Source organism: Ochotona curzoniae, unplaced genomic scaffold (assembly GCF_017591425.1).
Source record: "Ochotona curzoniae isolate NIBS_2020 unplaced genomic scaffold, NIBS_Ocur_1.0 scaffold_1037, whole genome shotgun sequence".
NCBI classification, from domain to species: Eukaryota; Metazoa; Chordata; class Mammalia; order Lagomorpha; family Ochotonidae; genus Ochotona; species Ochotona curzoniae.
Genome location: NW_024467083.1, coordinates 3,846,267 through 3,873,784, shown reverse-complemented (window position 1 = coordinate 3,873,784; position 27,518 = coordinate 3,846,267). Strand labels below are relative to the sequence as shown.

General features: G+C 41.6%; 1 protein-coding gene across 1 annotated transcript in view; it reads right to left on the bottom strand.

Annotated features, from left to right (window-relative positions):
* The window catches only part of LOC121168692 (proline-rich protein 2-like), a 66,077-nt gene that overhangs the window by 15,894 nt on the left and 22,665 nt on the right, over window positions 1-27,518 (bottom strand). The gene's annotated exons all lie outside the window — the stretch shown is intronic.

Genomic DNA, 27,518 nt, shown 5'->3' with positions numbered 1-27,518 from the left:
TAAAAGGAAAAACTTACTAGTAATTATAGTTATTACTAGAGTATGGGATTACAGATGCATTTTTTATTTACTTCTTACCTTCATTTTTACAAAATTTATGATGAATGAGATTTTTGCTTCTGTTAAAACCAAACAAACATAACTAGACATTCTTTTTATTTATTTAATTTCCTTGAAAGGTAGAGAGAGATGGAGAGAGAGAGAGAGAGAGAGAGGTTGCTTCTGATGGTTCATTCTCCAAAATACCTGCAGCAGGAAGAGATGGGACAGGCTTGAGTTTAAAGTTCAATTGAAATCTCACATGTGGGCGGGAGGGACCTAAGCACTTGACTCACCATCTGCTGCCTCCTTCCCAGGCAGGCCATGGATTATCAGGAAGCTGGGATTGAGAAAGGAGGAGAAAGGTCTTGAATCCAAACATTCTAATGTGGACCAGTAGGTCCCAAGTAGTAGCTTACCCAGAGTCAAGTTTCACTCCATCCATAGTTTTTTTTTTTTTAAGATTTATTTTTATTATTTTTTTTTTATTGGAAAGGCGGATATACAGAGAGGAGAGACAGAGAGGAAGATCTTCCGTCCGATGATTCACTCCCCAAGTGAGCACAACTGCCGATGCTATGCCAGTCCGAAGCCAGGAGCCTCTTCCGGGTCTCCCACGCGGGTGCAGGGTCCCAAAGCTTTGGGCTGTCCTGGACTGCCTTCCCGGGCCACAGACAGGGAGCTGGAAGGGAAGTGGGACTGCTGGGATAGAACCGGTGCCCATATGGGATCCGGGGCGGGCAAGGCAGGGACCTTAACCACTGTGCCACCGCGCCGGGCCCCATAGTTATTTTTAAAAGAAAAAAAAATGTGGTCATCCATGAAAAGCTGTGGAGTAAAGGCCACTTGCAAAGGGCAGCAGCCTTTGAGTAGACTAGGACTTTCAGGAACAACCCTGTGCTCTAAGAGATCAACTGCACAAGACAAGAGGCAAACATGGTGCTGCTGGGGACCCATCTGTTGCAGATCACGTCACTCAGGAGTAAGCATAAGTCATATTTCAGGAAATCTCTGTGGCAAAGGGATAGGAACTGGGGATCGCTTTCCAAGTGGCTGCAGCAGCTCATCAGGAGCCAGGAGCTTCTTCCAGGTCTGCCATGCAGGTACAGGGTCCCAAGGCTTTTGATCATCCTCTGCTGCTTCCCCAGGCCATAAGCAGAGAGCTGGATGGGAAATAGAGCAGCTGGTACATGAACCAATGCTCATACGGGATCCTCGTGCTTGCAAAGTGAGCATTTAGCCATTGAACCATTGTGCCAGGCCCGCTACACATATTTTCTATATAAGGTCCTAACTGAGTCTCAGGGGCCAAGTGTTGCCTTTGTGTCACAATGTATGTCTCCGCACAGCTGCACACATGGTCATATCTAGGGCTTGTTTATTATCTACACTGGCTGGCATTCCCTGAGAAACCCAGTCTCCCCTCCTGCCATTGGGCAGCAGCCTGGGCAGGACCTCCTGAATCACTAATTTCTTTCCACAGGTTCTCTTTAGGTCCAAGAGCTCTTTGTTCCCATATCAATGCCTTTTTAGGGGTATAAAATAAATACCAAGCCTTCTCTGTCAGTGGGTATGCAAGGAAACTCAGCAAAACTCAGCAAGCACATCTCAGGTACACTAATCTAGACTCTGCCCTACTGATTCTTCTGCCCCTGCACCATGCCAGCTGAAGAGGCTGGCCACCAACCTGGCTTCTCCTTGAAAAAGGAGGCCAGGAAGTCCACAGACAAGCGCAACAAATCAAATACACCTTCTCCATCCTAGCTCTTGGCCTTGGAGAGGGATTGCAGGGCCCTTGTCACACTCCACCTGAATCTCAAAGTCTTCACTTCTGATTTTCTTGTTTCTCACCTGACACCAGGATAATCTTTTTTTCTAATTATTTCTCTACATTTCTTGATTGCTACAACAAAGTAATCTGATGCAGTGGGCAAACAAGCAAGCTCAGAGCCAGACTGGAGCCATTTATCTCCTCCTTCTATTACTCTAACTTTTTGACCTAAGGAAAATTACTTGATCTTGCATTGATTTTAGCATATGTAAAATTGGGTTAAACATAACTTTATTATTACTAAAATTATTAGCTTTCTATTGCTGTTTTAAGAAATTATCACAAACTTTGTGGCTTAAAACAACCCAAATTTATGAACTCACAGCTCTGAAAGTCAAAAATCCTGCATGCTGGTAGGGCTGTGTTCCTTCTGGAAGTTCTAGGGGACGGTCCTACTCTGCCTTTACCACCTTCCAGAGGTCGACTGCTTTCCTTAGTCCATAATCCCTTGGTTTCTATGCAGAGCTAGTAGCCAGTGTCTTCAACTGATGTGCCTACTGTTTTTGCAGCATCAGTCATCAGGTCGCTTTCATCTCATCCTGATGCATCTTCGTAATGAGGACTTGTGACTAGGTTGGGCCTAGTTTTTAATCATGCTGAAAAGCCACCAAAGGTAGGAGATTCCAGGTGTTAGAACATGGGGAATTTTGGAAGGCCTTTGTCTACCACACCAACAGGTTTTGGCATGAGGCTTAACTAAGAGAATGCATGTGATACATGTGATTGGAGGCAGTATTGTTAGTAAGCTTAGGACTTGTCTTTTGAAATGGATCAGTAAAGAGTTATTATTTGTGACCTATATTGTGAATTTTCTTCTTTGCAGCAATGTACATCTCATTCTCTGACACCTGACCAGAAAGAAGGGTTGCATGATTTGAAGAAATGTGTCATAAAAAAAATCCATTAAATTGAAAAGATCTAGTTTTGCCACATTTATAGGTGTTTTCCTTTTTTTTGAATTGGCGTACAGGTAAAGTTTACTACCAGTGAATTAAATGACCTCAAAAGTCCTTTTCTACTCTATTTTCCTAACAGTAGGATTCTAAAGCTTAGATTCTCTTCTGAGTAAATATTAACTTGTCTGGGACCATCTTCAGACTTGACTTTCTGGTCTGCTTCCTCTCTTCATCTTCCTTCTTGCTAAAATCCCCAAGGAGTCATCAAAGTACAAAGAAGAGAATGGTGTCATCAGGGGTGGCAGGGACTATTCTGTTGAGTCAGGCAGTGGGTATGCCACTTGGTGGGACATGGATGTCCCGTGGCACTCCTGTAACATTAGAGAGTGTACGCATTTCCACTGGGTTTGAGGAAGCCCTGCTTAGTCTATCTGAGTGGAGCCATCTGTGCTTTCCACGCTCACTGGCTTTGTTAGTTTGATTGTACTTAGGCAAGGCTGCAACTCATCAGCTTTAAAACTGACAAGAAATGGGCAGCGCTCAGTTCCTTAAAGCCAGGAAGGAAATTCTTTTAAAATGCTGGGAAAAAGGAAAGAATGTGTTCCCCCAAAGTGGGGTCAGGAAGTCCCCCAGAGGAGAGCTCTGTCTCATTTTGTGAAGTGAGCTCTATAAATGAGGAGCATGGGCCTTATGGGAACGAAGGGATTGAACTGAGGATTAGAATGATCTCTGAAGAAAGGAAGGAATGGACTTGGGCAAAGAAGACAAGCCATTCATTTATAATCGTGAGCAGCTGCGCTATATCTGTACCTCCGCTGACAAGCACTTAGCAGCTATCAGTATGCACTGGCACTAGTTACTGATCAAGAGTTGTTAAGGAGCACCAGTTATTGAGTCACTGTTAAATTCAGGATCCAGCAATTGGTACTTATTTATGACATCTCCCTAAAATTTTTGCAAAATAATTCAATAACTTGTTGTATTTTACATGCACTCTCTCAGTTTTCTTCTAAGACTAGACTGTTAATATCCATCTTACAACTTTGCTGGAGAACTGAATTTAAAGTATATTTTAAAGGGCCATACATTAGGCATATCCAATTTATATCTGTGAAATTATTGTTAAACAGGAAAAAAAGATGAAAATACAGAAGACACTTTAATAATTTCATTAGGCAGTTGTATAGAGTGACTTTTGTATTCCATGCCCAGTACATGCAAGGATTATAATACAGCCCTGACTTTATAAATGCTCTCAGTCTAGTGGGAGGAAGATAGATTAAAAAGAAAATACACTGAAAAGACATGAAAGTTATTAACTAGAATTTCATAATATGTATTTTAGGATAGACTGTCCAGAAAGTGCTGCTAAAACCAGTATGCATATTAAGTAGATTCTTAAAAGGGATGAGTGGGCCTTGTGTTCAATGAGTGAGTGTGTATGTGTGTGTGTGTCTACATGTTTGCATGCATTTACTTGAAAGAGAGAAGAGCTGTCAGTAGTTTTGTTTTGCCAAGGACTTATGTCTATGAATTGGAACTGCCCAGGTAGACAGGAGCTGAATCATACTGACTCTTTAACATTCCATTATATTTTAAATTTTATTGTGGGCAATTGTCTCTATGCCCCTGCCTGCTACCTGGTCACTGAGGCTCACTGCTTACCTGCTCATGACCTGAGGCACAGCTTTCAGCCCCTGCATGTGGAACATGACCTCTGACGTGACTAGAAGGTCAAGCAGAATAGATGTGCCTTATAGCGTCTTTGGTGGGTAGAGGGACTGCTGAAGATGCCCTCCTGTCCTTCCCTTCCTTAACCTTTAAAACTTGCAATTTGTGCATAATAGAGCAGACATTTCTTATCAGCTTGTGTCTGGTGATTCTTACAGCCAAAGAACACTGTTGTCTCACCCTCGGTCACCTCAGGACCTGCTGGCAGGTTTAAACCTCGAAGTTTTATGATACAGTTTCATAGACTCCTGCATTTCCCTTACTCCTGTCCCATATTCCCTCCCTGCAATTGATTTCACCTCTACTACTACAATAGTATAGTCCTTCACAAGCAGTCATAAGTCCATCATTTGGTTATTTAAGTGTATCCTGACATTGTAGATGTGGACAATGGCTGAGAGTCCAGCATCCTATTATCAAGATATAGCCAACATTTTCATTGGGAGTCCATCTTTGATTTGGAAGTAGAGATGCAAACTGTATTATGTCTTCACATATGACTACGATAGTCTCTATTGTGCAATCACTATACATTCCCTTAAATGAAAAGCCATAAAACAAAAATCAACAACAGAAATAAAAATTTTTTAAAAAATTTACAACACCATGGGGTTAAATAACATGCTGCTAAGTAACCGATGTATCAGGAAGAAATGAAAAAGAAAACAAAAAGCCTTCTTGGAGAAAATGATGCTACTATGTGATCTGTGAGTTAGTGAATTTAATAAGAGAAAGGAAACCATTTTGAAGAAATGAAAATAAAACAAAAATATGAAATCCCGTGAGTTGCAGCAAAAACGGTATTGAAAGGGCTATTGATCTTATAATTTGCTTGAATGTTGCCTTATATCAGAGAGAACATATGGCATTTGTCATTTTGGGATTGACTTATTTCACTGAATATAATGATCTCTAGTTGAGACCATTTGGTTGCAAATTGTAGAATTTTATTCTTTTTTATGGCTGAGTAGTACTGCATGGAGTAGATGTACCACAGTTTCTTAATCCACTCCTCTTTGGATAGGCATCTGGGTTGTTTCCATGTCTTTGCTATTGTAGATTATACTACTAAAAATATAGGATTACAGATTGCTTTCTCATGTGCAGATCTCATTTCCTTTGGATATGTTCCTAGGAGAGGAATAGCTGGGTCCATACTGATTCTTGTACATCTTTCTTAGAAGTTGACATGTTATGATAAATGTGAAAAGATCCATTGAAAGTTTTCATGATAAGTGTGCATTGTTTAGACTCATGAATTAGAGAATTTAAGTGACTTTGAGTAGGACACAAAACTCAATGCTGGAAGAATTAGCAAACTGGAAAGAAGGCAGGCTAATGTAGCAGTTTAACACTGACACAAAAGAAGCTTCAGGTTAGAGTTTTCTGGCTTGGTTAGTATGGTCATGGATTATTTTCTTAACCACTTTGGGCCTCAGTTTTCTTATCTGTAAAACAAGGATTAAAATAGCATTGCTTGGAGAACAAGCATTTGGTGCAGTGGCTGAGGTACTGCTTGGGACACCTCCACTCCATGTCTCAGTATCTGAGTTTGATTCCAGCTTCCTGCTGTGTGCACCCTGGAAGATGGTGGGTGATGACTCAAATACTTGGTGTCTTTCCCTCCCTTGTGGGAGACCCAGATTGAGTTCCAAGCTCCTGATTTCATCCTGGCCAGCTCCAACTGTTGTGGGAATCTGGGAAGTTAAACTAATGGATGGAAGGTCTTTCTCTGTCTCTATTTCTTAAATTTTGTTTCTTTATGTTTCAAGTAGAATTGACAAATGATTGTTAACCTTTTTTAGTTATAAAGAAATCAAATAGTGCCTCGTGGCACTGGTGTGATGATTAGAGGAGTTAGCAGAATGCAGCAATACAGTTCTTGCCACATAAAGAGGTTCAAATAAACATTACTTTATTGGTGGCAGAGATGTTAGCATGGTAGTGCAAAAGAGAAATGTTGAGGGAAGGCCTGGGCTAAGGTGGTGGCAATGGGATAGAAAAGGGGTCAGGTGTCAAGAAAGAATATGAAGGGAGTTGCTAACAGAGTGCATTAAGGAGACATCAAAAGAAATCGAGTGCTGGACCCGGTTTGGTAGCCTAGGGGCTAAAGTCTTCACCTTGCACGTACTGGGATCCCATATGGGTGCTGGTTCTAATCCCGGTGGCCTTACTTCCCATCCAGCTCCCTGCTTGTGGCCTGTAGTGGGAAAGTAGTCAGGGATGGCCCAAAGCTTTGGGACCCTGTACCCATGTGGGAGACCCGGAAGAGGCTCCTGGTTCTTGGTTTCAGATCAGCTCAGCTCTGGCCGTTGCGGCTGCTTGGGGAGTGAATCATTAGACACAAGATCTTTCTCTTGGTCTCCCCTCCTCCTCTCTGTATATCTGCCTTTCCAATAAAGAAAACAAATCTTAAAAAAAAAAGAGAAACTGAGTGTCAAGAGAGTTATCGAAATTCACTGGGTGAGTGGAGGACATAAATTCAAAACGACTCTGGTTAAGAGTCTTCCTCCAGTGTTTTTCATCGGTTTCCCTAGCTTCTGCCATCCTGCACATCCTTTGTAGGTATGCTGGATTCCAAGTTCACCCACAAACACAGGTGTACAAGAAGTACTTATTCTCTGGCTCAGTCTAAGTTTGCAGCTTTCCCAAAGGACAGGAACCTTTTCCTGTGTCCATGTGTGTCTGTGTGCTGGGAGTGTCAGGGTGTGAGCCTTGGGCAGCACATTAGATCCCTGGCCAAGCTGGCATCCTCTGGGGTTCCCATCACTTTGCGGATCCTCTGTCAAAGCTTATTTCTGACACCTCTTTTCACGTGGGTATGCAGCAATTGTCCTGCTGTGTAATCAGTTGCCCCCATGACCTGCCAGGTGCTGGAAACTTGTAAGTGTGTTAGATTCTCTTTTAGTCCACTTTCTGTTGCTATAACAGGATACCTGAAGTGAATACTTTATACAGAAAAGTTTATTTTGTTCACAATTTTGGAGGTTGAAACTCCACTTAGCCGCACCACGAAGTGGTGGAGAAGAAGGAAAGGAAATAGCTGCATGCAGAAGAGACAGAGAGCACATGGGGTTGCCGAGTTTTCACAACAACCCATTTTCTCGATAGCCATGGTCCTAATGAAACTAAAGCAAAAACCACCTTAGTCTCTTTGGAGGGTGGAAGCCCCAGTGAACTAATTAACCCACAAACAGGTGTACACCCACTAGGCTTCACCTCTTAGAGATCCCACCACCTCTCAACACACAGGCTACCAAGCTTCCGGTATGTGAACCCTTGGGGATCATACATATCCGGACTATAGTTGTGTCATTCCTCCCTCCTGTATCCTCTTTGGCACACTGATATCATTTATGAATTTGACACTACACTGGGACATAGGGATGAGTTCAGCTAAGGTCCTGGTTCTTCACCAGGGTCTTACTATCTGCAGGGCATCATTTATATTCTTGGTTCTCCCAAATATATCCAGGGTTTCCTGAGACTTTCCCAGGGCCCTAAACCTGGGGAATGGGATGAAAAATCACACATGCCTTTTCTCAAGTACTCAAGCACCTGAGCTCTCTTTGCTTCCCTGGATTTTCCTATTCACCCTTCCCGCCCAAAGCCTGAGTTTATCTCTCCACCCTCTATCCTTCCATTTTTCCTTCCTTGCTTCCCTCACTCCCTTCCTTCCTAACCTACTTTCCTTCCTCTCCTTTCCTCTCTTCTCCTCTCCTCTCCTCTCCTTTCCTCTCCTCTCCTCTCCTCTCCTCTCCTCTCCTCTCCTCTCCTCTCCTCTCCTCTCCTCTCCTCTCCTTTCCTTCCCTTTCTTGCCCTGAGTTTGTTCAACTTCCCTCAGGGCCCACATTTGGAAATGTAAAATCTAGGAAGATGCTCTTTTGCATCTGCTTTCGTGTTTAGCTCTCCTTGTTCGAGGCGATGAAAGAAAGGCCGTGTTGAAAGATGAGAAAGCTTCAAATAAAAGGAAGCCACTTGTGCTTCCTTGACATCAACTTACCACATTGTAAACAGAGCCACCTGGCAATAATCTACAGTTCCTTTTGCCACTAGCTTTGAAAGTCCTTATCCTTTTTCTTAAAAAAAAAAAGATTTATTCATTTTTTATTAGAAAGTTAGATATACAGAGAGGAGGAGAGACAGAAGGAAGATCTTCTGCCCATTGATTCATTCCCCAAGCAGCTTTTACAGCTGGTGCTGAGCCAATTCAAAGCCAGGAGCCAGGAGCCTCTTCCAGGTCTCCCATGCGGGTACAGGGTCTCAAGGCTTTGGGCCATCCTCAACTGCTTTCCCAGGCCACAAGCAGGGAGCTGGATGGGAAGTGGGGCCACCAGGATTAGAACTGGTGCCCATATGGGATCCCAGTATGTGCAAGGTGAGGACTTTAGCTGCTAGGCCATGGTGCCGGGCCCTCCTTATCCTTTCCCTAGTGTATATATATACTATATATATATTGTATATATATATATAATGTGTGTGTATATATATATATATTTTTTTTTCACTTTCATTGGAAAGGCAGATTTACAAAGTCATGGAGAGAAAGATTCTCTGTCCACTGTTTCACTCCTGAAGTGGCTACAGTGGTTGAAACTGAGCTAATCGAAAGCCAGAAGCCAGGACTCCTGCCCATTCTCTCACACAGGTTCAGGATCTGATGTTTTTAGACCATCCTCCACTGCCCTTCCAGGACATAAACAGGGAGTTGGTTGGGAAATGGATCAGCCAGGGCATGAATTGGTGTCTATATGGGATCCCAGTGCCTGGTCAATGAGGATCTAGTCACTAGGTCATCATGCTGGGCCTGATATATGTAATTTAAAAAAATACCTTTATCTTTTTAACTTGAATGACAAAAGAGAAAGAGACACAGAAAGATCTTCCATCCATGAATTTCCCCAAATGCCCATAAGGGCTGGGATTGGAACAGACCAAAAGCAGAAAGCTAAACGGGCATCTCAGGTGGGTGGCAGGTACCCAGGGATTTGATCCTGCTACCTCCTAGCGTGTACATTACCAGGAATCTGGAATAGAAGGCAGAGCTGGGACTTGAATGCAAGCACTCAGACATGGAACACAGCTGTGTGGCTATATCTTTTTTTAAAAAGATTTATTTATTTTTATTTGAAGGGCAGATTTACAGAGAGAAAGGAGAGGCAGAGAGGTCTTCCATCTATAGGTTTACTCTTCAAATGGCTGCAACAGCCAGAGCTGAGGTGATCTGAAGCCTTGAGTTTCTTCTGGGTTTCCATGAGGATGCAGGTGCTCAAGGATTTGAGCCATCTTCCTTTGCTTCCCAGGCCATAAACAGGGAGATTGGGTGGAAGTAGAGCAGCTGAGACACAAATGGGATGCTAGCACTAGCAGGCAGAGGATTAGCCTGTTGAGCCACAGTGTTGGACCTTGAGGTTGTGTGCTAGCCAATATACCAAATGAGCACCATGGTGTAAGTAATTTTGCTTATCATTTGACCTACTGCTGCTGGACATCTGGGCAGGGCTGACTCTTACACAGTAAAGAGAAAAAAACAATCTCCTAAAGACAAAACAAGGCCAGCCTCTTTGAATTTGAGAAGAATTAGGTGGAAATGAAAGATGGAACTCTCTCAATACTACCTTAATGTCTTAGGTGTGGAACAGGGCTGAATTTAAGGAATGTCTGAAAAGCTCAGGTGAGAGAAGAGATTTGTCTCAAGGCAGACTACAAGGAAGATACACACTGATTTTCATGGGACAGTTCTGGTTTATGCCTCTTTGACTTCTGTGGCCTCTTTTTCCCTCAAATTGGCATGGCTTGGACAGCAAATTAGGTATTCATCCTACTTTTAGTGTAAAATATGTGTGTTTTAGTGGTAACATTTACAATTAAGCTGGAGACATCAAATGCCTTAATTACCAAGATTTTTCCTCATCTAATGATATCACCGAAATGATCCAAGTGTTTAGATCAAGGAAATTCTTTGTTTTGAAGTCTCAGGCTGGGCTTGGCACAGTAGCCTAGTGCCTAATGTTCTTGGGACCCTGCACCCACATGGGAGACCTGGAGGAATTTCCGGGCTCCTGGCTCCGGGCTCCAGATCGGCACAGCACCAGCTGTTATGTTCACTTGGGGAGTGGATCATTGGATGGAAGATCTTCCTCTCTGTCTCCCCTCCTCTCTATATATCTGACTTTGTAATGAAAATAAATAAATCTTTAATATATATATTTATGTGTGTGTGTTGACTAAATACAATTATCCTTTCTAGTGACTGATGTGATCTTCCATTAACATACTTTCAAGCAAAATAGGCAAATTGCATATGTTACCTGTCTATCATCTATCTGTCTGTCTATCTATCTGTCTAAGGTCCTGTGAAGCTAATTAAATTCTGGACATCTAAAGCCATAATGAATTTTTATGATTTCTAGTAAACACAAATTCCCTTCTGCAGCATTACACGGATCCATCTTTTGGAGTTAGGAGATAGGGTTGTCGATAAAGGTCAAAATGAACTGGGTTAACTAGAAAAGACTAGAGTCCAAAACAACCTCAAGATGTCTTTCATCTCTTCTTGTTCCTGGAGTGTAATAATCTGCTAATGTTGCTATTGCAAAATGTAACAGAGTTGAAAATTTGTGAAGAACAAATTAATTTCTCACAGTTCTGGAGGTTAGTAAGTTCAAAATCAAGGTGGCAGCAGATTTGGTGTCTATTTCCAAGACAGCACCACGTTGCTGCGTCCTCCAGAGGGGATGGATGCTGTCTTCATGTGGTTAGAGGCACAGAAAGCCAAGAGGGCCAGATGCTGTATGCAGCCTCTTTGATAAGGGCCTTAATTTGTCTTCATGAGAGAAGAGCCCTCAAGGTCTAATTCTCCCCATTAGCCCTACCTCTTAGTGTGATTGCCCTAAAGACTAGGTCTCACCATGAATTTTGGAGGGGATACAAACTTTCAAACCCAAGACTAGAGGATTTTATTGACTGGCCTCATAGAAAACTCTTAGTTCTGTCTGCATTTTCATGGGTAGCATAACAAAATGTAGTTGTTACTTCAAAAAAATTTGTATGTAAATGGCATCAATGTCTCTTTTTAATGTTTCACTCTACCTAGGTAATATATTTGAATGTCTATTTTGATGGGAAAACAGATTGAGTTTGTTTCTATCATATTTATGCAGGTCTGTTATTCAAATGATTTTAAGTGATCTTATAGGCGGTTTGAAATGCTTTCCTTTTTAAATTTAGAGCAATTCAAAAATAATTTTTGTAAAGATTTATCTTATTTTTATTGGAAAGGTAGATATACAGAGAGGAGAGACTTAGAGGAGGAAGGATCTTAAGTTTGTTGATGCATTCCCTAACAGCCGCAACAGCCAGAGCTGAGCTGATCCAAAACCAGGAACCTCTTCCAGGTCGCCCATGTGGGAACAGGGTCCCAAGGCTTTGGGCCGTCCTCAACTGCCTTCCCAGGCTGCAAGTAGGGAGCTAGATGGAAAGTGGAGCCACCTGGATTAGAACTGATGCCCATATGGTATCCCAGTGCATGCAAGGCAGGGACTTTAGCCACTAAGCTACCATGCCAGGCCAAAGAATAAATTTTAATTATTATTGCTTTGAGAAGTTGTGTGACGTAGCAAAGTCGATATATATGTTTTAATTGTGAATAGTATATACAGTAAAATAGGATAATGTAACTTGTAATCTAAACATAACTAAAAGAAACACATAAAACTCAGGAGAGTAACTTCTTAGATAAAATGGTGTGTAATTCTGTAACTTACTATTTTTTTGACTACCAGATGAGTAAATTATCGTTAGAGAACATTGAGGCATGCAGGAGTGCAATTATTCCTCCTTTAGGATACATGTAGATTAGATAAAATACTTCAGTTCCTAATGAAGAAATAGGAAAACTGAAGATCCTATGGGGCCCTCATTAAATGTCTACTGCTAGGATTTCAAACATTTTGGGGAAATTCTCAAGAGATAGCAGATTCTGCCTGGGGGAAAGGGCATGGGAAATGAGGACATATGTATATTTTCTATGGCAAGTAAGATGATATGCTTTATTGGCTAAATGAAGTGAATATTTCTAGTGAACCTCTCTGACACTTTGTAATGTTGGAATCAAGTGAATTCTTTCCTTCCACAGATAGGGGAAAGAATAAAGTAGCAAGCAGGTCGTGTAAATAGATGGACTGGCATGAAGAAGCAGCCTCGTCTGTCCGTTGAGAGTTTAGAATGAGGTAATTACAGGCAAAGAAAGGAGAATGAGGTAATTATGGGCAAAGCAATTGGACAGCAAATTCAGTGATAAGCTCTTTGTGATCATACACAGCTGAATCTTCTCAAAATGAGAACAGTAATACAAACCATTTCTGACCCGCCAAGCAAGTGCACCATGCTCTACTGGGTACTTTTCCATGCATTACTTCAATCTTTTCAACTGTTGATGATAATGCAACATGACTCTTTGGTTATCTACTAATGCATTGTATCAGCCCTCCTAAGCTCCCTCCTTCTCCTCCAGTATTTCTGGGAGTCCTCAAGGGAGATCTCACATGTGTTCACAAACAAGTTCTGTCACTGATCATCTTCACTGGGCACTACTGTGTGTGTCATGCACACATTGCAGCAAATTGCGGCCACTTGTTTTGCTGAGGATTCAGTGGACATTACCATCGTCCTCACATGCTACTGCTAACAGATATAATCTGTTGGCCCTCACTAGCAATTCCATTGGCCATCACTGTTGATGGCCAAAAGGTTTCACAGCTCTAAGTTGTTCTGTGGAGAAGTGAGAGCGAATGCAACTGCCATACAGTGACAGAGGGATACCAACAAACAACAGCATTTTTAATGAAACCATTATCTCAGTTTTTGAGTTCCTAACTCCAACTATTCTCTGCCACAGTGGCTTCCATTCAATTCACTAGGAAAGAGTCACAAAGAATTTAAGTAACTTGAGCTAAGTATTATATCAGAATCATATGACTAGTAAGTGATGGGACTGAGGGAACTGAGTTTGGGTAAAGTCTGGGCTTTTTCAATGTCCCTCTATCCTTGATCCTTCTGGTACCAGTCGGGGGCTCTGAATATCAGTTCTTTAGATACATTAGAAATCTCCTCCAAATGGGTCATTCTTTTTCTACTTCCTCAAGTCTTCTTCTGTCTTGAAAATCAACCTACTGTTCAAGCCTCCTCCTCTTCATTCTCTATCACACTTTCCCAATATTTTCTAGTTTATGTGTATTATGTCTAAATGAAGCTTTCGATTTAACAAATATTTATACATTTCTTATTATATGTCAGAAACTGTGCTAAGCAGTGGGAATGCTTATCTATCAAGGAATCTAAGACCTAGTCTAGAAAACATATTAATCATTTATTATAGCACAGCATGACAGATACTGCAAAAAGCAGACATAGGGTGTGCTGTGGCAATAAATGTTGGATTATAAAAATGGAAAGCTATAGGGAAGGGATCAAAAAACCATCCTGGGAACTAAGGGAGAGTTAGAGAAGGAGCCCTGAACTGAATTTTGATGGGAAAGTTGCTATTAAATAGGCAGAGGAGAGTTCAGAATAAAGGCAGAATGGTCTAAACAGAGAAAGTAATGGTTACAAAGTCACTGAGCCTTTCAGCTACTTTTGCAGTTGTGGGAACTGTAAGTAGTTTATTAAGTTAAGTCTGGGTGACAAGAAGTAACAGGAAATGAGAGAGTTATAGATCACAAACCAAAGTACAGAAGAGGCTACACAGGGAGGGCTACTGAGCAAGGAAAGTCAGGTAAATTGCAGCTGGAGAACACAGACGTAGATAAGCCAGAGAGTACATATACCTTCGGAATGGGCAACTGTCCCTTGCTCCTGTCTGATGTTGCCACTGTGAACACAGATAGAAATATTGCCAGATTTTCTTATTCCTCAAAAGAAGCCTTAGATACAGATTTTTATGTGACCTTTTCAATTATTAACATGCCATGTGGCCAGACAAAAATACTTCTGCCTGCAACCTCTGTGTTGAATCATGACAACTTTTGTATATTAAGATAAAGAGATTGCATTTCCCCCTAAACACATCCAGCAGAAAGTCACTGGATGGCTGAAAGTGGGAACTAATCTAATCAGATTCTTGTTTATCAACCATAACATTTGATATCAGTGCGAAAGATGAAATAGAGAAGAGCAAGTTTGGAAAGTTGGTGAACTGCTTGCTGGGTATCAACAGTAAGAACTCAGAGGTAGCCAAGAGGAGAGACAATGACAACGGGCAAAGAGGGCAGATACAAGCTGGGTTTGAGATCTGCAGGTCTTGGTGTTAATCAGAAAGGAAAGATAATAAGGAAGAGAAGACTTAGGATAATTCTCTTTCCCTGTATATTGACAGTTTGTAGAAGTCCTTATTGCACAAAAGTTCTTAAGCTCAAGTAGGGGACAGTAAAGCGCACAGTAGAGTTAGGGCTTGTGTGTTGAATTTGAAGCCAGGGAGGGTATTTGTGTGTGGGCTCTGTAGGGCTCACCAGAAATCCAAAGTGCTGGACCCCAGTGTTTTTGCATGATTAGGGTCTTATGCACCACACCACTTCCATTTCAGAATGTGTCTTGCTTATCATAACCAGTTTAGTTACCATCCTGAGCCCTGATTAGTACAATAGTCACCTTCCAAATTTTCAGTCTTCCCAATTTTCAATCCCCGTTCTTCCTCTTGTCCTCATCATGTTTTCTTCTTGGCACCATATTATGATGAAGTTCTTCTGTCAAGGCCCTCTGCAATCTGGCATCCATTTTACCTTTGAACTGTGTCCCTGCCTGTGCTCTCATAAGGGCTCTGTGCTCTTTGTACATGGTATTCTTCACTTGACCTTAGCCACAAGGCTGAAAAGCGATTGGGATGATATTTGTTTTCAAAGATTTGTTTAAGTTGGAAAGTCAGATTTACACACACACACACACATGCGCGCGCCGAGAGAGAGAGAGAGAGAGAGAGAGAGAGAGAGAGAGATCTTCCATCTGCTGGTTCACTACCCAAATGGCTGCTTAATCAATCAAATTCAGGAGTCAGGGACTTCTTTTGCATGTGCCATGTGTGTCTCATGGATTTGGGCCATCCTTCACTGCTTTCTCAGGTTATGAGCAGGGAGCTGGATGGGAAGTGAAAGAGCTTGGACATTTACCAGCTGGGATGGTGTTCTTGAAACTCATACTGTCTTTAAGACTTGACTTTGCCTTGAATGCCTACCATCTGTTGCACTCAGGGAACACCCCTTCCTTGAAGTGTTCTGTTTTTTATTTGTCCTCATTGATCTTTATAAGTTGCTGATGGAGTCTGTAACCTCTGTTAGATAGCCAAAGGGGACTCCTTAAGGCGTCAAAATGTCCACCATCTAGACGAAGTGGCAAATTCTTACCTGTGTATTCTGCAGTGGCTTTAGCAGGATGCTTTCTCCAAGTCCAACTCAGTATCATGGCCATAGTGAATTGGATTGAATAAGCATTGCACATGTCAGAGACAACTGTCCTTGGACTGAGTCATTTCAGAGATGACTTGTTACAAATCTAACCCCAAAGACACATTTCATATGGGGGAATCAGTCATCTTTTAAAGGTGAAAAAATCTTGTGCAAGCAAAGTACTACCTTGAGAAATTATATATTTTTAACCATCTGCATAGCCATCATGTTTAATTGTACAATTTAAGGCACTCTGAGTGGCTGGTGAGGCAGTTCCCTCTGTTAGTCCAGATTCCAGCATGTTTTTGCTAATAATCCCCATCACTAAAGGCTTTTGCATGTTTTACATGACATTAAGCAATTTTGTATTTTTCCCAACTATTGTTTTGTGGGCTTTTGGCTTCTTCCCAAAGAGACCTTAGAGATATATCAAATGGAAAGCAGATGGGTGACTCTGGACGAGATCAGTTGGCTGGCTTTCAAAAACTCCACAGGGTGAATTATTATGGTAAGTTTACCACAGCCAATGATCTGGCTCCCAGCCCTGTAGATTTAGAAACTGGATTTTATCAAAACAACATGGATCTATCTGTCATTGGTGGTTCACATTAATCATTAAGTGGAAAAAGCCAGAACATCTATATATTAGATGTCGCAAGGGCTGGAATATTTGCTGACAATATGAAATCTCTTAGGGGGTAGAGCAAGGAAAGCTGCATGTCATAACAACCCTTGGAGGGAGTTGGGTGGAGTGAGTGCTATAAACTACACATGACTTGCAGCTGGAAAAGCTGTTGTGGAAAAAACTGGCAGTGAACTCCTGGCTTGGCTGGGTGTTTGGTCATATGTGATGATCTTTACTCAGTTCAGTGTTTGGAAATGAATAATCTATAAGATAGATTCTCTCCAGGGACCAAGGGCAGTCAATCTGCTGAGTGATGACAACAACAAATTGTATCTTAGAAGTGGCTGATTGATTGGATGAAGGAATGAGGTAGAAATAAGGGTTAAGGATGACTCCATTCCTTAGTTGCTTTTTTTACTTGAATGGTTGTAATTACAATGGAGCCACATTATTGTCATTTATAGATAAGGGATGCCTATAGGTAAGGATCACAATTTCAGTTTTGAACACTCTGAGTGAGCTAGGGGTGACTTTGAGACGTCCACACTGAAATATCCTTTAGGCAGTTCCGAATTCAGACCTGTTGCTCAGAAGCATGATCTGTGGCAGAGATATAAATTTGAGATTCATTGGTGCATAGATAACTCAAATTATGGGAATTGATCACATGTCCTCAGAGTAGACTTCTGATTAACATCAATATTTAATTCCTGGGTTGAGGATAAGAAATTGACACAAGAGGCAAAGAAAGAATTGCCCATTGCCAAAAGTAGAAGGATCAAAGCATGCTCACAACGAAACCAAGACCAGAAGCTATTTAATGACAAGTGTGTATGTGCTTCTTCAGTGGTGTGTAGATTGATTATAAAGAGCTGTGCACTATGGTTGAGTGTCTCAGAATTAGCATGATTCTTCCTGGAGCAGTCACGGGCAACAGGCCTCCCAGTTAGGAGCTGTAGGGGAGAACTGTCTGCATCATTCCATTTATGCTGTCGTGGTGATGGCATGCTTCATTTGGGCTGAATTTATGTGTTGCTTGCTGTATGAGGGGCAAGGAACGATAAGGCAAAAGAAACAAAAAAATTTTTGAGATTTAGCAGTGTAATGTCTTTTGTAACCTTTCCCAAAACCTTTACAATATAGCAGTGGAGGTAGAAGAAAGTGGACAGACTTGCTCCTGGGAAAGCGTGCATGTGCGCACGTGTGTGTGTGTGTGTATAAGGCAAATATATGTTATTACACATTAGAGGAAGAAATGGATCAGAGTACAGTAAAAAAAAATCCTTCTAAATTTGTTTTATGCTCAACCTTGTGACTCTCACTTTAGTGTGCTGTGGGCTCTGTCCCAAAGCCGTCCATGTAGGTATGGAGATTCTGGATGGTTTCTTCACATCAGAGAAATGCTGGTGTCATTGCTTAAAAATGAGTAGCTGCACACAGCCTGCCCGGATTAAACCCAGCTCAAATTTCAAAGCAGAAATATTAAACACACATTTAGAATGATGTTTGACAACCTCAGTCTGCAAAATGCAACTCTAATAAAATTAAGGGATCATGTGCTACACCCAGCAATACACTCAACTCCCACTGCTATCTAGAGGCTTTGTTCTTGGCTTAACCCAGAACACAGAGATGTAAAAGCATGCCATTCCTCAGGATGCCCTTTGGGAACAGATTAAAGTTGGAAAATTCCCAGAGATGTCTGGTTGATGAAGGAAGCTGGTAAAGAGGAAAATCAAGATGCCTCCATGAGCAGTGGAGTAGATGCTTTCTCCTTTTAGTAAAGAGATTTTCCTAAAATAGGTAACTCTACACAGATACTCATCACAATTTTAAAAAGCTATTCATGGGACTGGTGTTGTGGCATAGCAAGTAAAGCTGCAGCTTATCGTGCTGACACCTCATATGATTGTTGGTACAAGTCCCAGCCGTTCCACTTCAGATCTGGTTCCCTGGTCATATGCCTGGAAAGCATGTGAAGATGGCCCAAGTGCTTGGATCCTTGCACCCATGTGGGAGACCAGGAAGAATCTCCCGGTTTCAGACTGGCCTGGGGCTGCAGCCATTTGGGGAGTGAGCTAATAGATAGAACATCTCTCTCTTTGTGTGAATTCTGCCTTTCAAATAAATAAATAAATAACTCTTAAAGAAAAAACATCAAAATGCTCTCTAGAGTTCATATTCTTTTTCATTTAAGCTTCATGATTAAGTACAACTATTTTTAAAATTTTTAAAATTCTTTTAATTTACATAAAATGAGTGAATTTTCACATTTTTCATGATGCAGATTTATAGTATGTTCCACTCTCTATCTTCTCTCCCCTTATTAGTTTTCCTCAAAACAATAGCATATTTACTCATTTCACATTAAAAGCGTAACTTTCTAGTATTTAAAGGTATCATGAGGTACCTTTAAGGGAAAAAAAGGGAAGGGAAAAAAGGAAGAAATAAGATTACATATTATGAAATTGAACTAAAATTAAAATAGAAACCCTGCTGTTACTTGTGACTAGAGACTTGCAAAATAGGTGTTTTTGATCCACTTTCTAAAGGATAAGGATGGCTACTACCATGTAATAACCATGGAATCGGAGTAGTAAATGACTTGTTTTTGCATTGCACAATTTTCAGTTGTCTTTAGGAAGGAAGCAAACACGGTCTATACTCAAGACCTGAATGGTATATGGCAAAGGTATCAGTCTGCCTCAGTGCTTTGCATTCTGATATGCCTCAAAGGCAACTGTACCATCAGCAGGACCTTGCTATGATTTAGCAAACAGATCTGTTTTCAGATTTTGGCCTTGAACTTGCCAGCTAAGTCAATGCCTAGCTTATTGATCTCTGCTTTTAAATCTGTAAAATGGGCACAAATATGGATATTATGAGAATTAAGAGATAATTCATGTAAGAGCCCCAGCATGGTGTCTGACATAGAGTGAGGGCATTGGATAATGGTTAACTCTAAGATACATTAAAGAGTTAGGCACTTTTTAAAAAAAAGATTTATTTATTTTTATTGGAAAGTCAGACATAACAGAGAGGAGGAGAGACATAGAGGAAAATCTTCCATCTGATGATTCACTCCCCAAGTGGCTACAATGGATGCAGCTGAGCTGATCTGAAGCCAGGAGCCTCTTCCAGGTTTCACACACAGGTGTAGGGTCTCAAGGCTTTGGGCTGTCCTCTATTGCTTTCCCAGGCCATAGGCAGGAATCTGGATGGGAAGTGGGGCTGCTGGGACACGAACCATATAGGATCCCAGCAAGGCAAGGACTTTAGCTACTAGGTTACCACGCTGGTCTCAAGTTGGACAATTTTGTGATGAAATTGATATAACTAGAAATGATATTTCAAATGAGAAGTTATTGGAATTATAGGTTATGTTAATGAGCCTCATGCAACAGATCTTCAAAAAGATCTTGGAAAATGCATGTTATGAAAACACTATGCTTAGATTTCAGTTTTTCTGCTGCTTTTCCCAGGAGTATTAGCAGGGAACTGGATTGGAAGTAGAGTAGCTAGGACATGAATCACTCCTTATACAGGATGCTGGTGTCCCAAGCAGTGGCCTAAACTGCTATATCATAAAGCCAGCCTCAGAAATCCTTTTTAAAATGTAAATAATTTTTGAAGAGACTTTGATCATAATTTCTTAAAATGCACAAACTGAGAGTTCTGTTTATAAGACAAGATTTCATCACCACAAAACCTGGCTGGAGGGCCCGGCGCGGTGGTGCAGTGGTTAAGGTCCTCACCTTGCACGCCCAGGATCCCATATGGGCGCCGGTTCTAATCCTGGCAGCCCCGCTTCCCTTCCAGCTCCCTGCCTGTGGCCCGGGAAAGCAGTTGAGGACGGCCCAAAGCTTTGGGAACCTGCACCCGTGTGGGAAACCCGGAAGAGTCTCCTGGCTTCGGATTGGCATAGTATCGGCCCGTTGCGCTCACTTGGGGAGTGAATCATCGGACGGAAGATCTTCCTCTCTGTCTCTCCTCTCTGTATATCCGCCTTTCCAATGAAAAAATAATAAAAATAAATCTTTTAAAAAAAAAAAAACCTGGCTGGAAAAACCTGATACTAACAGTCAAAGCTGGATTCAGTTGTAATAACCCATACAACCCTACTCTCACTCCTATTCCTAACCCCACTTTGCATACTAGGCAGTTATAAAATTGAATAAAGTAACTTAAAGATAACTATGCTATGATAAAAGACATTTTAAGCTCAATACAAAAATAGTTTTAAAAATGTATGTTATAAATGTTGAAATTCTTTTTCTAAAAAAGATTTATTTATTTATTTATTTATCTGTCTATTTATTTGACAGAGTTAGAGTGGAGAGAGAGATATTCCGTCAGCTGGTTTTCTCTCCAAGTGGATATAATGGCTGGGGCTGGGCCAGGCCATAGTCAGAAGCCAGGAGCTTCACTGGGTCTTCCATGTGAGTGGTAGGGGCCATATTCCCTTGCTTGCCTGGGGACATTGGCAGACAGCTGGATCAAAAGTCAACAGCCTGGACTGGAACTGGACTCATCTGAGTGCTGGGATTGCAGGCTGCATTTGAAACTGTTGTACCACAACACCAGCCCTAATGCTGAAAAATCAGAAATCTAAAATTTTTAAATAAAATTTTTATTTTTAAAGAATAGAAAGTAGGACAAAATAGTATGGAGTGACTGAAACAGAATAAATGTAGTTTTCTATCATAAAATTAATTGGCCTATCTACATTATTTGATCAAAATAAACTAATTCCTGCAGCCATATCACTAGAAATATGTAATTCTTAGTTTTCTAATAAAGCTACATGAAAGATGGTGTGTGTTGAGCTTAATCAGACTTTTAAAATGTCTCCTTGAGAATAGAATGTCATCTTCATACATTAACAAAAATGTTTACACTTACATCATTTATTTAGTATTTATAATTCATTATGATCTTCCAAATGGAAGATATCAGATACTTAAGGTCAAAGCATTTTGTATCTATGACATAAATAATGTGAGACCAGACTCAAAAGAATTTAATTTGAAGTGGTTGCTCTTACTGAATGCAGGACATCTGTCTCCGGTCACTTGGCTAAGGGTGATAAAGAGGATCAGCAACAGTATGGTCCAGAGGCTAAAGGTCTCCAGGCAAAGATTACAGATGCCTTCGCAACACAGCCCAAGTTACCGGAATTAGCAAGACAGGAATTTAGGAACACAGTAAATTTTGGTTTATCTTGGAATTCCAGCAACAGCATATGCAACTATAACTAGAATGTTTTGCTTTTCTATTCTGCATTATATCTTAAGAAATAAGACAAATAGGAAACATACTGTTGCTAGAATTTGACTTAGAAACAAAATCCATGGTATGCCAAAGGTTTGATACTGATTCAGTATAATTCCTTATATCTCCCATTTAAGAATGCAGTGAATACTTTGCACAAGAAATAAATGTTACAAAAAAAAATTTCAGCAGACCAGCATCTACTGTGCATTGAGTTACATAAGCAATAAGTATATGCATTGAACTTCTGCATGCCAGGTATACAGTAAGGTTGCAATACAAAGCATTCAAGAGAATGTGCAAGGATTATTATATTTTCTAAGGAAATACTGAGGGAAAAGATTGAGAAAGTAGTTTGGGATCTGAAAGAAATTTTGAATCAAGAAATGATATGGTCAGAGAGTATTGTATTGTACTCATTTGGAAGCTTTAAAGACACCACCATTCTCCTTCTCTCCTTTCCTGTTTTAATTCTGAAATGGAGCAGGGCTATGCATGATTAGTAATAGGACCTTTCATCTGAAGTGTTTGGTGAGACTTTTCCAGGCCAACAGAAGTATGCTGGATCAAAAATCACGGGGGAGAACTGAAATCAGTGTGTGAAGTGAGTAAAGGGCCAACAATTCAAGAAGAGATCAAGGGCTGAAACAGAAGTTGGATATGAACCAAGAATTTGAAATCAAGGAAGTGAAAGTAATTCAAAGAAGTTGAAAGAGGACGGACGAAGAGGAGAAAGGAAATGGAAAGAAGTGAAAGGGCATGTCTACTTTGCTTGACAGGCCAGAAAGGATGTCAATGAGAAGAATGGAAGAGACATTAATCAGTGTATCTGATCAGGAGTCTCTTTTCTGAGATGCTAAATGTGAACCCTGGATGGCCATATGAGTATTATATGAGCCTGTCCTTGTGCCTAGCCAATCAGATCGGAATGGCCATCTGAACTAAACTGGTTTACACACTCTCTCCTGGGAATTAAATTGGATTTGGGATATCCAGTAAATTTGAAATCTCTCCATGAATGAAGATGGTGTTCATTGGAAGCTACATTGTCTGCATGGAAACAAAATCAGATCAGTGAGGGCAGCTTTGGGACAAAGATAGAGCTAGATAGGAATGATGGCTTCACTTTTTGATGCCTTTCTGGTCCCCCTGGCTGTATTTCAGCTCTTGTCCTTTATTTTTTTAAATAAATTTTATTTTATTTTGATTTATGTATTTTTATTGGAAAGTCAAATATACAGAGAGGAGAAGAGACAGAACAAGATTTGCCATCCAATGATTCACTCCCCAAGCGGCCACAATGGCTGGAACTGAGCCAATCCAAGCCCGAAGTCAGGAAATTTTTCCTGTTCTCCCACATGGGTGCAGGGTCCCAAGGCTTTGAGCCGTCCTTGACTGCTTTCCCAGGCCACAAGCAGGGAGCTGGATGGGAAGCAGGGCTGCTGGGATTAGAACTGGCGCCCATATGGGACCCTGGCGCATGCAAGGTGAAGACTTCAGCCACTACACTACCACACTGGACCCGTAATGAAACTTTTGATACAGAGTGCTTCTGATGATGAAACTACAGCTGTGGTGTTCCGGGGGGTGGGGGGCAGGGAGGGATTTGATCATGGAAATGAGACAGCTTATTCCTAATCCTTCCTGTAGGAAAATAGTCTAGAAATGTAAAAGCCAATAGTAGCAAATGGCACAGACCAGGTGAAAAAACAACTAAAGCAGATAGATGTTAATTAAAATATTTTTGTAGAAGTAGAAATGGTCTCTCAAAATTATGTCAGAAGGCAGATAAAGCTGCTGCCTGAGGCACTGACATCCCTTAGGGATGCTAGTTTGAGTCCTGACAGCTCTACTTCCAATCCAGCTCCCTGCAAATGGTTCTGGGGAAACAGCAGAATATAGCCCAAGTGTTCAGGGCCCTGCATACATGAGGAAGATGCAGAAGAAGCTCCTAGCTCCTGGTTGCTGGGTTCAGACTGGCCCTGCTTTAGCTGTTGCAGCCATTTGGGGAGTAAACTAATGGATGAAAGATTGTTCTCTGTCTCTAGCCCCTGCTTTAAGTCTGCCTTTTTAAGTAAATTGTTTAAAAATCAGATGTTGGGCCCGGCGCGGTGGCACAGTGGTTAAGGTCCTCACCTTGAACACGCTGGGGTCCCATATGGGCACCGGTTCTAATCCCGGCAACCCCGCTTCCCATCCAGCTTCCCGCCTGTGGCCTGGGAAAGCAGTCGAGGACGGCCCAAAGCTTTGGGACCTTGCACCCGCGTGGGAGACCCGGAAGAGGCTCCTGGCTTCGGATCGGCATAGTATCGGCCCGTTGCGCTCACTTGGGGAGTGAATCATCGGACGGAAGATCTTCCTCTCTGTCTCTCCTCTCTGTATATCCGCCTTTCCAATAAGAAAATAATAAAAATAAATCTTTAAAAAAAAATCAGATGTCAATTGAAGTTTATTTGCTGTAATGAAAATACTTTAGCTCTACACACTTGTACTAACTCTTGATTTTAGGGTAATTAACATCAGGATCACTAATGTTGAATTGCTTTTATTTGATGTTTTAGAGGAGTAGGCCATTTAGTGGTAAAGAGACCACTATCTGTTATAATGGGCAGTGCAGATTGCTTGTGGAATGAATACCATGCGGAATGAGGGTGAGGCCATTTTGACAGAGTCATCTACCTTATTACAGAGAATTATTACATGCAGCACCACCTTATGCTCCAGACAGTATTTTGTAAAAACATGGTTTTCCTAATGTTGAGAAAAGGGGAGATTTACCACAAACACTAAAACGTGACTAAGAAAATATCTGACATGATGGTAGAAAAAACATGTTTTAAAATAAACATTTATATATTCAAAAGTCTCTTTTCCACGGTTGGGTATCTTTGAGCAAACTAAATATTGGAGTATCCTGGTGCTTTTTAATGGTTAAGTTTTAGTCATGACAGATTTTTTTTTTGTTTAATTTATTTTTAATTTTTATTTTTTTTTCTCATTACAGAGATGAGAGAATGGGGATTCTAGACCCATGCTGGCCACTGGTAAGCATGGAAATGGTTTAAGGTGGTGATGGGGGAGTGGGGGATTGCGAGAGGTGAGTCTGAAGCAGGGGTAGGGGCAGGAAGGTACTTCATTCGTTGTTGTCAGCTTATATGAATGCCAAGGGAAGGGGGAGAGAGGTGTGGAGGGTGGGAGAAGAATGTTCTGGGAGTATTACTTGAGTGGCCATTTTGTAAGAGGTGACACATTTTATCTGTCCTCAGTTCTAAGGCCATGTCTGCCAGATTTACAGAGAGAAAGAAATATCTATCCACTGATTCTCTCCCCAAGTGGCTGCAATGGCTGGAGTTGAGCTGATCCGAAGCCAAAAGTCAGGAAATTTTTCCTGCTCTCCCACACATTGCAGGGTCCCAAGGCTTTGGGCCATCCTCAACTGCTTTCCCAGGTCACAAGCAGGGAGCTGGAAGGGAAGTGGAGCAGCCGGGACAAGAACTGGCACCCATGTGGGATCCCAGTGTGTGCAAGGTATGGACTTTAGCCACTAGGCTACTGCAGCTGGACCCTTCTTTCCACCCTTTCAAAAGGTACTTGAGGTCTTGGTTGGATTAGAAGAGTTAGTTGTCATGTCTTTCATGTGCTTCTGGTTATGTTCTGGAGTCAGTAACATTAGTGGCCAGGTCCTGTGACCTGTGCCCTGTGGCTGGACCTCATGTCCATGAGATCAGGCATCCTGTTGGCTTAAGATACCTGTGCAGTTCAGGAGCCCACTTCTGACCAGTTCACTCTACCTGGCTTGCTCCCAGCCTTGGTTCTTATGCTTCTTGGCAGGTACTGCAACCTGGTCAAGACCACTGCCTGCCCCATCTCCTGTATATAACTGTAAGTGTGTCAGCCTGGGCAGGCAGCTCATTCAGTACTCCTGTGAACTGATCCCTAACCCCAGTTCCTGTGAGCACCTGCAGGTGCAGTGGCCTGACGCAGCCTACCTCCAGTTTCAGCCCTTGCATGCACCAATGGGTATAGTGGCTCAACCCAGGATCTGCCCTCAGATCCTATTCTTTGTTTTAAAATTTTTATATTAATATTTTCCTCGATAGTTTTGTAGCTATAAGGATTCCTCCTCCTCCATTTCCTCCCTCCCTAATTCGCCTTCACACCATTTCCCAACATGTTATCACAATAGCATAGTCCTTTAGTAACACACGTTCAACATTCTGCTGTTTAAGTGTATCATCGCATTACAAGTGAGGCGACACTCTCCTCTCTCATAGCATAAAAATCAGCAACATCACTTAGAAATAACAGAACTGATCCAAGGTTGATGCCACACTTGGATTGGTGAAAATGGCAGCATTTCAGAACTATCCAAACCACTTGGACAGAACCCTCAGAATATGTATACATTGAGACTCTGGGTTGATACAAGGTGGCAGTTCCTGTTCCCTGGGTACTGGGATGTGTGGAAAGTCATGAGTGGTTTCCCCCTTTGTCTCTCCCCTTCTGCCAGGAACAACAAGAATAAATAGCAAATTGGAAAGCAATGAATTCACCCAGTTTTCCCTAAACCTCAATCCTTCCCACCTGGATCAACCATTAAATCATTATTAAAATATAAAATTAAAAAAAAAAAGAATGAACAAAACCATGAGATCAGCAGGGTGGCTTCGTAAACTAGGCCTCTGACTGTGGCATTGGCATCCCATGTGGGCACCAGTTCATGTTCCAACTGCTCTGCTTCCAATCCAGCTCCCTTCTTATGGCCTAGAGAAGCAGTAGACACTGGTGGTGGCACACACCTACATGTGGGCCCCAGAGGGAGCTCCTGGCTCCTGGCTTTGAATTAGCCTGGCTTTGGCCACTGTGGTCATTTGTGGAGTAAACCAGCAGATGGAAGATCTTTCTGTTTCTCCTCTGTTTGTAACTCTGCCTTTTCAGTAAAAATAATTAATAAATCTTAAAAAATAAGAAGAAATAATAGAATCAGAAATAATGGCTATTCCTTACCAGTCAAACAAAATTTCAAGCTTACGGACTAGTGTGTAGAGTATATACAAAATTCTTGCCCCAGTAATGGAGAATACCAATCTCTAGACTGAGTACTGCTTAACTGCTTAACTGCTGCCCAGAACAAAGCCTAACAATGTTTGTAGAAATGCAAAATAAGACTAGCACGCAACTTTAAAGTTCATGATGACTGGCAACCAATGAAACCACAACTAGCTACATAGAAACGTTGGAAAATAGGATCCCTAACATGGAAAGAAAGTTTATCAATTGACATTGGCCGAGAAATAACATGGATTCAGCGGCCAATACCATCAAAAATAATTGTTTTCATTTGGAAAGTCAGATTTACAGAGAGAAGGAAAGACAGAGAGAAAGATATTCTATCCGATGATCCACTCCCCAAATGGCTGCAACAGCCAAAGCTGAGCAGATCCAAAACCAGGAGCCAGGAGACTCTTCTGCGTCTTCCACATAGGTGCAAGATCCTAAGTCTTTGGGCCATCCACAACTGCTTTTCCAGGCCACAAACAGAGAGCTGAATGGAATGTGGAGTGGCTGGGATTAGAAGCGGGATTAGGCACCCTATTGGATCCTGGCATATGCAAGGTAAGGACTTTAGCCACTAGGCTACTGCACCAGGCCCCAAAATAGTTTTTATAGGTGTATTACATGTCACG